Source organism: Microtus oregoni, unplaced genomic scaffold (assembly GCF_018167655.1).
Source record: "Microtus oregoni isolate MIOR12 unplaced genomic scaffold, Mior012 000052F_002, whole genome shotgun sequence".
Taxonomy (NCBI): Eukaryota; Metazoa; Chordata; class Mammalia; order Rodentia; family Cricetidae; genus Microtus; species Microtus oregoni.
Genome location: NW_024543814.1, coordinates 557,864 through 570,537, shown reverse-complemented (window position 1 = coordinate 570,537; position 12,674 = coordinate 557,864). Strand labels below are relative to the sequence as shown.

Genomic DNA, 12,674 nt, shown 5'->3' with positions numbered 1-12,674 from the left:
GTCTCTCAGAGTGATGGCCCTTTAATAACAAATGTTTGGGAACTCTCCTTTTACTATTCTGTGTTGTGACTAATAGGAAAAAAATCTGTCTGTGTATGTAATTTTTAACAAATACCAGTGTAACATCCTAACGATAACATAAAGGGGAGATAGTAGTAACTTTAAAAAATAATATACCCTTTGTGTATTTTATCCATTTTATATGCTTGCATCTATGTGTATAGTCATTGTAAGTGTGATAATGGGAAGACGAGAATATTGCAAATTGTTGGCCCAAATACTGCTATTTTTCAAATGATGCTATGACTTCTTGAAATGTCAGTCAATTTTGGTAACATGCCACGACAAGTACGGTACAACTTTCTCCTAATTTAATAAGACCTTCTTGAGCGGGAATATTTATTACATATTAAAATCATATAAAATACTTTATGAAGCAATGTTGAACTCAGAGGGTAGGCAATCACAAGCCGTTTTTCACGTACGTGACTTTTGAAAGGTGTGAGGCACAGCACAATTCTCCTGGGTTTTCTTTTGTGTCTTCTCCCTGTGCCCTGCAGGACACCTGGCTTCTGAATGCCGGTAGCAGACGCATGTTTTCATTATGCCCTGTAGGGGGTGCTGCTCCTCCCGTTGAGAACCACTGGGCCAGCGATCGAATTCCCGACAAAATTGAGTCTCTGCATAATTTCTATTGACGATGACACATCACGGGGTACTATATTATGGATAAAGAAGTCTTTGTTTCCCCCCTCGTTGCTGTGTCACTGTTACCAACATTAAAAACCGATTTGTCATATATTATTTTATGAGAATTGCTAGTTTACAAAAAGATTTTGATACTTTGGGATAGAAAAACCAAGAATAATTCATTAATTTTAAGCAGTTAAGAATAAGGTTCTCTCTTACTTCGTTATCTTTTTATATTTGTCATTGTTCTCAAGCGCTTTAGATTTTTTTAAATATTTATTTTCGGGATGACTAATTCACGTTATGACCTATTATTATTTCCAGCAGATGGCAGTGTTTAGTACAAAAAGATGTTTAAACACTTAGCTGATTTTTTTTTTTCCTCCAGATTTTGTTTTTGTTTTTTGTGTTTGAGATGGGATCTCATGTAGAGCGGCTGCCTTGAACTCAACTATGTAGCTGGGGATAACATGAACTTCTAAGAAGCAAAGTTGTTGAGTTATAGTAAAAGAAGTTGTCTTTTATTTTAACTTAAATAATATTGATAACAGTTGTAATATTTGCAGGTGCTGTCTATTGGAAAGTATAAGGAAATTCTCTATCTACCTTTGTTCTCGTATCTCTGATTTGTCTTTCTGAAAGCATAACCTTTCTTTTTTTCTAATTTATCCTTCCAGAACAATATTTGCATCTGCCATATAGGTATATAACTTTCTGGGGGCAGGGAATGAGATTTGAAAAATTAAAAGATGATTATTATGTGTTCCTGGTGTGTGTGTGTGTGTGTGTGTGTGTGTGTGTGTGTGTGTGTGTGTGTGTGTGTGTATTTAGGTTAGGGGACTGCTTTGTGGGGTCTATGCTCTCCGTTTCCTGTCCCTTGGCTCTGGGAATCAAACTCATTTGGCCTGCTCATGCAGCAAGTACCTGCTGGACAGGAGAGCATAATTTTGCCATATGTACTTCCCACCTTTTTAAAGTCCGTTCTGTCTTGGACATGTCACTTGTCAATGCATTTCCTTCTTTCTAATGCCAGCACAGATCACTACCATCTATCCTTATCCTGAAGAGCCTTTTGGTTGTGGGGCTTAAATTTTCCAAATATTACAGGGACTCATTACATAAAATTTTATGTACTTTTGCAAGCATTATAAGAAGTTCCAATGGAAATGGAAATATGTCAGGATAAAAGGGTAAAGGGAGTGTCTGATGGGTTTGAGACGACACAAAAAATAATAGTAGAAAGATGTTGTCTTTTTGGAAAGCAACAATTTTCTTTCTAGGTCTTTCCTTGACCTTTTCCTTTTTCTTTTGAGACAGAGTATTTCTGTGTGCCCTGGAACTCGCTCTGCATACCATGCTGGCATTGAACTCACAGAGATCCACCTGCTTTTGCCTCCTCTTTTTTGTAATGAATTCAACATTACTGAGTGAAAGGAAGCTTAAGATATAATAGTAGCTATTATGATTCCATGAAACTGGAAGGATGGAGCAAAGGCCCATGCAGAATTGGCTTCTATATGCTTCTGAGTAATAAATCACAAATGGTCAGATAAAGTTTAGTCATTTGATTTTATGTTTTCATTTTAGGAAAGCAAAATGACCAAGTGGTCTTCTGAATGGGATTATGATTTGGAGTCCGCAACTGAAATCAACATTCAGTGGACTGGGTAAGCACTTTGTAAAATAAAGACAAAGTAGCTGCAGGATAGCAAGCATAAATGATGAATTTTTTTCAGATCTTTGAGGTGAGGGTGGGCACAGGGGATTGAGCCTGGGATCTTGTATATGCAAGGCAAGTTCTTTGCTACTTAGTTGGATCCTCCTACTATAAATATCCTTTTTCTATTATTGTTTTGAGACAGTTTCATGTATCCCAGGTTTGCCTTGAAGTTGCTGTATAGCCCAGGATTGTTTTAAACTTTGGTTCCTCCTGCCTGTTTCCCTCCAGGGGTAATATATTTATTTTTAAGTTAAGGTATTTTGTCACTGGGATGATACTGAATGGCATTTCCTTTGGGATAGTTTCCCTCTCATTCACTTCTTCTACCTCCTAACATATCTGGTGAAAAGAAATATATTTTACATATACTAATTAATGCTTATGCTGAAGAGAAAGGAAGCTGTGATGCCATAGATTCTGTGTCTTCACATAGACGACATGGGAGGTGGTTGGCAGAACATAATTGAGGAAGTAGGCTTTATGTAATGGATGAAAGCCAGAGTTGGCCATAGTGACACGCACTAGTAATCCCAGAACGTGGAGGACAGAAGCAGGAGGATAGACCAGACAACTTGTAAGAACTAGGCAGGAGGGAGTGAAACAGCAAACAAAATGCGAGGGTCTGTTTGTCTGTGGACTCAGATGGTCTGAGCAAACCCAAGAATAAGAAAATGTAAGTAACTGGGTAGAGGAAGGTAGGAATGTCATGAAAACTTGAGACAGACAGACAGACAGAGAGAGAGAGAGAGAGAGAGAGAGAGAGAGAGAGAGAGAGAGAGAGAGGATGTGATCATGCACATTCCCAACTTCCCCTTTTTCTACCAGAGCTACCCTGACAAGTCCCAATCGTTCTTCTGTACTCTCTTTGTTGTGCTAATAACCTCCTGAGTACAATTCGTGATGATTGTTGGAATGTCGACTGACTGATCTTGTTAACTTGACCTGGAACAGTGAGATTTTTTGGTACAATGGCTATGTTATATTCATCCCTATCTTTTGGCGCTTATATTTTTTCCATTTCTCTTCGGTGGTGCTCTCTTGCAGGCAAGGGATGATATAAATATCCCATTTATGGCTGACCACTCAATAGATGCTTATTCTCAGCATTTTGACTAGCAAAGAGTCTATCAATTGCTGACCACCGGAGACAGAATCTTCTATGGTCATGTCTAAGAGCAGCGCTAATCTATGGGTATAAACAGAAATATTTAGAAGGCTTGTTTAACAGCATGACATTTAAATCGCAGCCCTCCGTGGCCATTATGAGCTTTTGACCAGCTGTTTAGTACCAGGCTAAATCCCTTCCTGTAGAACAGGCTTCAAATCTAATCCCCAAACAACTGGTTTCTCTAATAACTTCCATGCCACTGTCTTAGTCATGGGCACATCTTGCCTGGCATGTCAATAGTGGAGCATGCAGAGTTGGCTACGGGTATGTTCGAGACTTTTCTCTGCTAGAAGCCTGCCTGGCACTTTTGGCACAATGAAATCTAACCAGTAGAGAAGAAGTTTTCGGGTCAGTTCAAACATGACGGACTAACAGATTTCAAATTGGCAGGTTCTACAAACCGGAGGATTGTATGGAAATAATATCTGGCAGTGAGAGTCTGTTTATTCGACAGGATTTTCTTTTAGTTCCTGTTAACCCGAGTGCTACTACCATTTCCAAGTGGTTAATGAAGCAGAAAGGTTTCTGCTTAAATGAATCCTCCATTATAGTATCTTCCAAGTAAAAGATCTTGATTTTCAATTATGTAGTCTGACCCTTTTGAAGGCTCCTGAAAAAAATCTGGCCAGGAAGGGGCAGTTTTAGTTTTAGGTACTGAAGGATGGACACACTGAGTACACATTGATTGGGGTTGCTAGGAAGAGCTGGCAATGTGAGGAGGAAAAGCTAACAGCTTAGGAGGTCATGCAGAGAAGAAATGAAGGTACATATTTAGAATTTGTTCCATCATTCCCATTTCCTAGAGTAAAACAGCTGAGGCCAGGAGAAAGCTGTAAAAGCAAACTGGAAGTCAGGAAAGGGGTCACGCTCTGCTAGAATATTTGTGAGGAGTTCATTTTTCTTATGTCCCCACTGCCTTTAAAATGAGACTAGCGTCTTACCCGAGTGTGGTTGCACACACTTAGATCCTAGCATGGACGCAGTTGGGTCATAGTTTTGAGGTCAGCCTGAGGTACAAAGCAAGATACTACCTGTCACAGGAGGAAGGAACAGAGGGAGAGAGAAAATGAATATGGTCTTATCTTTATTCATGTTCTTCCCTTTCCTCTACCATACAGGAAATTTCTAGAGAAATCTTTCATTTAGAAAGCACCCTATGTTGATCATACCCAGAAATTCCCTTGGAAAAAGATTTATTTGTTATTTTTCATTTTTAAACACACACAGGGAAAGAGACAGAGATACACAGAGAGAGACTGAGGCACAGATATAGAGAGACGTGGACAGAGAAACAGAGAAAGTAACACACAGAGATAGAGACAGACACAGAGATTTCCTATTTTTTCAAAGACAGCATCTCTTAGACTAGGCGGTCCTTGAACTTGTAATCTTGCTTCTACCCCCGGATGCTGGGGTTACAAGTATGCATATCCATGCCTATCTTATTATCCTGAGATAGTGTCTCATCCTGTAGGGTAAGCTGGTCTTGAAAGTTTCAACCCTCCTGCATACTGGAATGATAGGCCTGCACCACTGCTCCTGGCTTATATATTTTATTTTAAATCTATACATAGTAATTGTATTTATTACAGGGACAGTGTGACATTTCAGTGCATGTGCACTTGGACAACTGGAATACCTATTCATGTACATGTTACTTTATTTTCTGGTTTTAAAATATACAATAATTGTTGTGAGCCATATGTATTTTACTGTTACTCCTTTTGGTGTCTCAGGAAAATAGTTCCAGCCTTTTCATTAACCAGTAAGTTTTTAATTGTGTAGATTTGGCTGAGATTGCAAAAGCAATTGGTTTTGATTTTAGGATTTAAAAGAAAGAGGTTTAGTCTTATAATCAGTAATAGTTAATAGATAAGGAGTCCTTGGAGATTTTGCTCTGACTCTCACAAATATTAAAGTCTTAGTCTATTGACTAAGAGGTCAGTAAGCCTGTGACTCCTGGACTTTATCCCACAATGCCATGATCCAAAATTAAGTTTGTGATATTGATTTTATCTTTGGCATAGATTTTAATTATTCATTATTTCTGCCACAATTGTTGCAAGAGATGGAGCCAGCCCAAATCCCAGCAGGGATGAGGGAGAGACTCACGAAGTTCTCCCTCTTGTTTAGGAGCTGTTGGTACTTGGCGGCTGCTGGGGGAGGCACAGTCAGTTTGCTTTAGAGATGTGGTACCTGAGAGGCTACCCATGCTCTAGTCGGTACGCAGACAGGCAGCATCAAGTGGACTCAGTGGGATTACAGAAAAGGAACACATGAAGCTGGGAAGGAAAGGTGCTGGGCTCAGGAGATATAGGGGGAAGCTGGAAGGCAGTGAATGGGGGAGACTTGATCAAAACATGTCATTTAAAATTCTTAAACAAAAACAAACCATTTATCATGCATGCATGTGGATATCAGTGGACAATTTGTGAGATTCAGTTCTTTGTTTCTGTATGTGGGTTATGGGGATCTAATTTGGGTCTTAAGGCTTCTCAGCACGTGTCTTTGCTCACTGAGGTATCTTAATAGTCTGACTTTTTTTTAAAAAAAAATTCTGAAGTGAAGTGTGGTAACTCATGCTTATACATCTAGCACTTCACCAACATGCCCAGGCTGGCCTCAAACTTATGATTCTCTGTCTCAGCCTCCTAAATGTTAGAACCACAGGAGTGTACAAATATGTCTGTCCTGGATGCATTTAGTCTATGGTCTAAATTTAACCTTAGAAAATGGATAGATTGAGTAATAATTTTGGATGTCTTTCTTTTAGAGCTCACATATTTTCTATTTAATATTCAATTAAGCAATTTGAAATCAATTGTGATTACTGTCAGAAGTCCCTCACAAGACTGGGCCTGCCAATATCCTGTCACAGGCAGGGAAGGGCTCATGAGCAGACTCCCCCTCCCCAAGACACACACAGGATCCATAGGAGAGTAAGGGTAGCACATGAAACCCTGCCCTTCCCTGGTTGCTGGGGAGGGAGAGACATTTTCTTCAGTGTGTAGCCAATGGTATGGAGACCATACTCCCAAGTCTCCTTATTCTTTACCCAGGATCCTATAAGCAACCATAATGAAATTCACAAATGAATGAATGAATGAATAAACAAGAGCAGAAGAGAAACTAGGTAGGAAGAGGTGGGTGACCAGTGAGAGCAGAAGGGAAGCAGTATAATGTAATGGGGGAACATGCTAAAACTGCATTATATGTATGTGAAATAAGTTTAAAATTCAGCTTCTCAAAAAACCACAAAACAAATAAATCAAAATTAATAAAGAAATTTAACATTTTTCTTTGAACTTTTTTATTGCATTTTTCTTAAGTTGCTCTTCTATTGCTGTGAAGATACACCATGACCAAAGCAACTTATTAAAAAAAAGCATTTAATTGGGGACTTGCTTTACAGTTTCAGAGGTTAGTCCATGACCATCACGGTGGACAGACAGGCATGGTACTGGATCACTCAGTAGTGGACAGCTTAGATCTTATCAGCAAGACGGAGGCAGATAGGGAGAAACTGGAGCTGGCATGGGCTTTTAAAACTTCAAAACCCACCCCCAGTGGCATACCTCCTCTAATAAGGTCACACCTCCTAATCCATCCACCAACTAAGTACTAAGCATCCAAATATATGTGCCCTCAAGGGCTGTTCTCATTCAAACCACCACAAGCATTTACTTTTATTTATTCATATTGTGTGTGTGTGTGTGTGTGTGTGTGTGAGAGAGAGAGAGAGAGAGAGAGAGAGAGAGAGAGAGAGAGAGAGAGAGAGAGAGAGAGAGAGAGAGAAGAGAGAGAGAGATGCAGAGGACAACTTTAAGGAGTCAGTTTCCTTCTTCAACCATATGGGTCCCCGGATCAAATCCAGGTTCAGTCTTGGTAGCAGGTACATTAATCTGCTGAACCACCAGGCCAACTCTAACTTTTTTTCCAAAATTTTCTAGACTCATAAACTCCTTTTTTTGTGGTACTTTCCTTGTGTGGACTGGCGGTTATCCTCGTTTTAAAGAGTATCTGTAAAGGTATCGCCAAATACAATCATGCAAACCTTCCTGTAAGTACAACTGCACATTTTGATTCAACATGATATATATTCCGCTTAGTTGTCAGCTACTGAATTTCTACATAGAGTGTAGTACCTTGACTATACATATTTCTGCTGTGACCCTTTAACACAATTCCAATCCTGTTGTGGTGACCCCCAACTATAAAGTTATTTTCATTGCTACCTCATAGTTGTAACTTTGCTACTGTTATGAATCGTATTGTAGATCTCTGTGTTTTCCAATGGTCCCTGTGAAACAGCTCTTTGACTCTGAAAAGATCACAACCCACAGACAGAGAACCACTGAATCATACAGTCAGAAAGTATAGCGTTGTATGGGTTTGTTTAAAAGTACAAGTTGATTTAAAGAGTTGTTGGGCAATAACTCTGGTTATATTTGATAGGTGTTTCTGATGACTTAAAACATCATTTTAAGAAACTCTTAATTGACTTAAAAGATGAGATAGAATTACCAATGTTGCAGGGTAGTATAATTTATGTTATACCATATTTACTATCTTGGTTCTTGTAAAAGTTTGCATATTGACGAATTTTAAATTTCTATGAATCTGTTGAGTTCCTTAGGTTAAATAACTTTGCTTTCTTTATGAAAACACAGCAAACTGTGTGCTCTATATAATTAACACACTACACTAATGCAAAACATAACTTAAGTGACGGATTTATTCAAGTAGCAGGCGCACAGGGCACCCAGAAACCTGCCAAAGCAATCCATAGCCATTGCTTTCCAGTTAGCTTGTCTTGAGTGGAAAATTCCCTTTTATGTAACTTGTCATATTAACTAACATGTTTATTACAGAATTTCTTACTTGCAGGTATATGACCAGAGGCAGTTTGGATGGAGAATAATTCATGGGAATGAATTTAAGCTCCCAGAACATGGAATGTTGCTGTTGGTCCTTCTCCGCCAAGGAACATGAGTTTTCATAATGACATTTTTTTTCTTTATGTGAGTACATTCAGGTATAGCCTAAACATTTGTGGTGAAGTGTTGACATGTGTTAGACTTTGATTTATAAGTACAAAATAATTTTGAAAAGTGTACCTTCAATTTTAAGAAAATTCATGGGTTTTAGTACTTATATTTCTGTCTTTTCAAATACCGGATGTGAGTATGAGAATGTTCCCCCATAAGTTCTAAATAATTTGCCTAAAAGCTTCAGCACAGTCAGGCAAAGTAGCACACGCCTTTAATCCCAGCACTTGGGAGGCAGAGACAGGTGGATCTCTGTGAATTTTAGGCTAGCCTGATCTACAAAGTGAGTTCTAGGACAGCCAGAATCCATAGTGAGACCCTGTCTTAAACAAAAAGCAAAACAAAATAAAAAATTAAAACACCATACATTTCTTACCTTATAAGGTAGAGAGATGCATTGTTGAAAATTGGTATGAGTAGAATATTTTCAGTGGACTGGGGACACCTGAAACAAAGGCTACCATTTTGAAATAGTATGGCAAGCTTCAGAGCAGGGTTTTGATTTTTCTGTTTATTTTTTTCTCTTTTTGAGACAAGTTTTCTCACTGGCCTGGAACTTGCCAACTAAAGTAGGCTGGCCAGCCAAAATCAACCCGAGAGAGCCATCTGTCTACCTCCCTGGAGCTGGAATTCAAAATGCTCTACAATGTCCAATTTGTTTTGGAGACAGGGTTTCTCGGAGTAACCTTGTCCTGGAACTTGCTCTGTAGATCAGGCTGGCCTCAAACTCACAGAAATCCTCCTGCCTCTGCTTCCCCACTGCTGGGATTAAAGGTGCATGCCACCACTACCTGGCCCTTTTGATAATTTATATTTATTTTATGTTCATTGGCGTTCTGCCTGAGTGTATATATATGGGAGGGTGGCAGAAGCCCTGGAAATGGAGTTATTGACAGGTGTGAGCTGTCATATGGGTGCTGGGAATTGAACCTGGGTCCTTTGGAAGGATAGCCAGTGCTCTTCACTGCTGAATCATCTCTCCAGCTCATGTCCAAATATTTTAGCACTGGTTCTTGGTATCGAACTTGGGTCTTTGTACTTGCAAAGTAAACACTTTGCAGACTGAGCTATGGCCTCAGCCTACAAGAACAGATCTTTAAGTGTCCGATTGAAATAGTATTCTAATTCTTATTTTTAACCTTGCATTTACTTAGTTGGTTTCATGTAGCTGAGGATGAAATTGAACTTGTCATCCTCTTTCCTCTTCCTCCCAAGTGATGGTACTACAAATAGACACATGTCACCGCAACCATTTTGTGAAGCTCTGGAAATCAAACCCAGGGCTTAGTCTTCGAGACAAGTGCACTACTAACTAAGCTACAATCCCCAGGCTTCTCTTTTTTTTTTTAATTTTTGAGACACGGTCTCCTGTAGCACTGAACGGTCTAGATCTCTGTATGTAGCCAAGGACTTGTTCTCCTGATCCCCTTGCCCTCACTTCACAAATTCTGGGACTCCAGGTATGTGCTACCATGCCCAGTTCTTGAACTGCATTGTTAGAAGGCAGTCTAAAAATGACCTAAGAGCATGTGCTATCTTAGTTTGTGAGCTCAGAATGGAGCTTGTCACTTCTCAATGGCCAAAGCAATAATTTTATGAACAAAGGTGTGCAGAAAATGGCTTATTAGATGTTTCGAAGGTCAACGGCATTTTTAAAAGTCCAATGTGAACACACTTCCCCCTCTCAAAACTGTCTTCCTTTGAATTTTTTATTCCTCACTTTGACAAAATACAGAGAAAAGAAATTTTTTGTTTGCTTTTCGAGACAGGGTTTCTCTGTGTATCTCTGGCTGTCCTGGAACTCACTCTGTAGCCCAGGGTGACCTTGAACTCACAGAGGTACACCTGCTTCTGCCTCCTGAGTGCTGGGATTAAAGGCATGCGTTACCACCACCCAGCTGAGAAAAGAAATTTTTAAGGGGAAAATAACTTGCTAGTCTTGGAATGATTATTGGAATAGGGAAGGGGAAACTGTGTGACTTTGACCTAGTGAAATTAAAGACTAATTCAGCTATAAAACTTCCACATACCTTTAACTGGAAATCAAATCTTTTCACTTAAATGGTCAGGGAAGTAGATAACTGAATATTGTTTGTTTTCAATATGATTTAAGTACTTCTCTTAGAACATTTCCTTGTCTTTTTTTTTTTTTACATAATGCATTAGTGGCATAATATTTAAAGTCCCAGAAAGCTGGAGGCTGTTCTCAGGCAGCCCCCATTTTGTTTCTTGCCTTCAGTTCTGTCTGGCCTGGGTTTTCTTACCCCTGCTGATCAAAGTGCCTTAATGAACTATGCTCTTCTGCTGTAGCTCTTACTGGAAATCCCTGCTGGATATGTGTCTGCCAAGATGTGCAAGATTAAGCGTTACCACGGTTATTATTCCAGAAAGTTGGTGTGTTAAATGTAAAAATTAAAAGGCCTTAAAGAAAAAGATCAGAAAAAAATTACAAGGAATTTTAGCCAACATACTCAATTTTAATTTTGTACTATTACTCTATAGTACAGTTGTAATGTACTGATTACACTTCAGTATTTTTTAAATTTAATTTCAATTGTTTGAGACCTGATTTGCTCTGTGTAACAGCCCTCAGCTGTCCTGGAACTCACTCTGTAGACCAGGCTGGCCTTGAACTCACAGAGATCCACCTGCCTCTGCCTCCTCAGTGCTGGGATTATAGGTGTGCGCCACCACCACCCGGCTACATTACAGTATTTGTAAAACGGTTTCAATCAAGGCATTTCAGTAACTATTCTGCTTTTTATTTCCTAAACATTTAAAGGTATAAACTGGAAGATGCATTTTTTTTTTTTTGCTGACAGCATTGTTATTTCCTGGGTGAGTATCTCATATTATCATCTCTATATATAATTATGTTCTTAGGTTTCGCCTTGGAAAAGATTTTGCACTATAATGAAGAGCAGGAAGGAGCCGAATGACTGCTCTGCTCTCTGTAGCTGCAGTATTCCCTTACTTTTGTATCTGCATTCTCCTCTACGTTTTAACTCCAGCACAAAGAGATGGCAATTATACTGTTACATGCTCCATTTTGATCCTTGTTTCCTAAGCAGTTTCTGTCAATGATCATCATAGTTTTAAGCATCTTGCCTCGCACATCATACGGTAGTGACAATTTACACATGGCATTTTGTTATTTGCCTTGTTGCTGCCTTCAGTGATTATTTTTCCCTGTATCTTCTTGTCACTGAAGCATCATTAGTGACAGTCAATATGGAGTGGGGGCAGCTGCTGTGCAGTGGTTGTGAGAAAGTTTATTCAGTCTCTTAAAGACAGTGTGTGTGTGTGTGTGTGTGTGTGTGTGTGTGTGTGTGTGTGTGTGGAGGTGAGTGTCCCATTATGTCTTAGCCAGTTAGCTTCTCACTGTACTTCACTGATCAAGGTGGAGGTTGCTTAAGATTTTACCTTCATATTTGTTGAAGTTTTTTTTTCTTAGTTTGGGCTGCCAGAACAAATGCTATAAACAGGATAACCTGGGAAACAGAAACATACTTTTACATGGGTCTGCAGGCACATGGGTTTGAGGGTGCCAACATAGTTGTGTCTACTGCTTTCTTCCTGGCTTGAAAATAGCAAGCTTCTCTCCAAGTCAGAGAGATTAAGAAGGAAGATTAGGGGAGGGGAGGGGAGGGGAGGGGAGGGGAGGGGAAGGAATGAGGGCTGTTCTTTGGGGGCCCTCCTTTTGGGTTTGTGGTGCTAATCTCAGGGGTTCCCACATTCACAACCACATGTAAACCTAATTATGTCTCCAAGGGCCCATCTACAAATAGAACGTTGGTGGCTAAGACTTTAATACATCAGTTTCGGAGAACACAGTTCAGTGCACATCATGCTCTTTAATGCCAAGGAAAAGTATTCCCTAATGTGTGTTTTTCAGATTATTTTATTTATTTATTTATTTATTTATTTATTTATTTATTTATTTATTTATTATTGAAAAAATTTCCGCTTCCTCCCCGCCTCCCATTTCCCTCCCCCTCCTCTCACTCCTCTCCCCCTCCCCCACTCCTCTCTCCCTCTCCCCACTCCT

At 39.5% G+C, this 12,674-nt stretch overlaps 1 pseudogene; it reads left to right on the top strand.

The window, feature by feature from the left end:
• The window catches only part of LOC121437372, a 75,342-nt pseudogene that overhangs the window by 27,562 nt on the left and 35,106 nt on the right, over positions 1-12,674 (top strand).